General features: G+C 39.8%; 1 pseudogene; it reads left to right on the forward strand.

The window, feature by feature from the left end:
* The first annotated feature begins 507 nt into the window (after nucleotides 1-507).
* Nucleotides 508-1,669, forward strand: LOC149249325 (putative E3 ubiquitin-protein ligase LUL2 pseudogene; annotated as a pseudogene).
* Nucleotides 1,670-2,405: the final 736 nt, after the last annotated feature.

The following is a 2,405-nucleotide window of genomic DNA, read 5'->3' on the forward strand; positions in this document are numbered from 1 at the left end:
AAAAATAATTTAATCCACCGTCACTGTTTCTTTCTTTTTCCAACGGCGAATACTTTGCAAATTCCATTTCTTTTTCGTAAAACCATATTCAAAGCACCGGATTTTATACCTGACACGAAACCAGACTTTGATTCATTTAAAACTTGTCACCACCCGTCCTATTCGGAATTCCAAGCTTCAGTTCTTGGAAGGATGCAGTGACTTCAAACGTGGTGGCCGGCGGTTCATTGTCGAAGTGTTTCGTATGCAAATACACTTTAACGTCCATGCACATCATGCACGATATTGGGAATGTCGCCCTCCATCCTTGTTTATGTTGGTCATTGATTTGGCCATTATTCCTTCCCTCATTCAAAGCCGCCCCGGCCCCCCACCGGAAGAAAAGGTAAACATATTTTAAACATTATCTTGAAGAGCAAAAGAGATGCGCTGCTTGAAGAGATACAAGATCCGCTTGAAGAGATAAAAGATCTTTTACATTTTTAAGGCGATTTTGGAGGTGAAAAGATGAGTGTTCCGGCGTTTCCGATGGTGATAGTAGATGCTGTGGACGTGGAGGCAATGCAGCTGCCCGTGCACCTTGATGATTATCCTAGTAGGAGGCGATTGATGATTATCCTGGAGATCGCGAGCGGTGGGAGATTGCCCTCCATATCTGGGTTGACAAGGAATATATCTACATCATTCCTGCCGGCGGTTACGGTTGTGAAACATTTTGCCTACAAGTCTAGTTGTAATCACATCGTGGTCTTTCTTGAGTTTCGTGGAAACCAGGGAGAACGAGTTTGTTGTTTCCACCGCCTGCTGCACAGCTGGTAGGGTATGGGGGATATGTTCTTGCATACCCGCTTCAGCCTCAGACCTATCACCATACCTCCCGTCTCAATCCGACCTCCTTTGATCCCTAAGCTCACATCTCCCAGGGCGCCCATGGTGGTACGGGACCGCCGCCCTTGCTTACTTCTGGTGGCTTTTACATTTGATGCTACTGTTCCAGCGAGCATCAGTATTTTCTTCTTTGCTAAGCAGGGTCCAAATTGTGCCTTGACATCTTTAAAAGAAGACATAATTAAGCCAGTGAGGGTGCCTTTTGAGAAAGGGTTGGGACAAAATTTTCGACAACCCACAGGAACAGGCATTGATCTCTGTGTTTGCTGATAAGGATCTATCGAAGGAAGGACCTGATGATGAGTTTCCAATTGCTGTCAGGGCAGATGCGAGTTCAACAAGTAATTCAATAGATCTCCCAGATACAACTAGTGAGCAAATTGGTAGCCCCTTGCCTAAAGCTGTCAATTGTCAGATCACACAAGCTGTCATTGGAAAGAAGGATAATGGAGAGTATAATGTCAAAGTTGTGAGGCAAATCCTATGGGTTAATGGTGTACGATATGAGTTACAAGAAATATACGGGATTAAAAATTCTGTAGGGACTGATTTTGATGACAATGCTCCTGGGAAGGAATGTGTTATTTGCATGTCCGAACCAAGGGATACAATGATATTGCCTTGCAGGCATATGTGTCTTTGCAGTGGATGTACAAAAGTTCTCCGGTTCCAAACAAAGCGATGCCCTATTTGTCGTCAACCAGTAGAGAGGCTTCTAGAGATGAAGGTGAACAGAAATGCAGATTGAAGATACTGATTTTTGAGGGAGAGTTCTCTATTGCAGTCCACACAACCTCATCAGTTTGCTGCAAAGACGATCCGCATACCACGATGGAAACAACAGAGTGCAGTTTGGTTTCAGAGTGAGGGCTCTCTTATTGCAGATATTCCACATCCAGTAAAGCTCGGAGGACGCAGGATCAGATCCGCCGACATAGAGTCCTATACTCCCGGGGTTCACTTGCAGTCTATCAATTTGGAGCACACCGCCACCGAACAGTCTCATCCCCGTTAGCCCCTTTCCGCCCGTGTTCGTCGACCATATGATGTTCATGGGATACCAGCTGCCACCCTTGCCTCTCCTTCGTCAGTCTATTTCAGGTTTGAATTGCCCACGGTTTGTTTTTAATCAGTTTTCATTTTTATTTACAACTAAAACGAATAAAAAATCAAAATACATAATAAATTAAAAACCATTGTTTTTAATTTGTTATAAAAATAAATAAAAAATATTTTGTGTGTTGTTTTTTTTTGTTATTTAAATAAAAATAAAAAATAATTTGTGTGTGGATTAGAATTAAAAAAATAAATAAATAAACATTTCCTTTTTTTTTTATTTATTTAATATTTTGTATAATAAAAAAAAAATCAAAACAACAAAATAATTTTTATTTTTATTTAAAAAAAAAAAAGTTTTCTTTATTTTTATTTTTAACTAAAAATAAAAATAAAAATAAAAATAACTTTTTAGTGATAGTTTTTTTCATTATTAGGTTTTATAAATTTTTGTTGATAGA

This window comes from Pinus tabuliformis, chromosome 7, assembly GCF_031772625.1.
Source record: "Pinus tabuliformis cultivar Carrire ecotype Pingquan chromosome 7, CPIR1, whole genome shotgun sequence".
Taxonomy (NCBI): Eukaryota; Viridiplantae; Streptophyta; class Pinopsida; order Pinales; family Pinaceae; genus Pinus; species Pinus tabuliformis.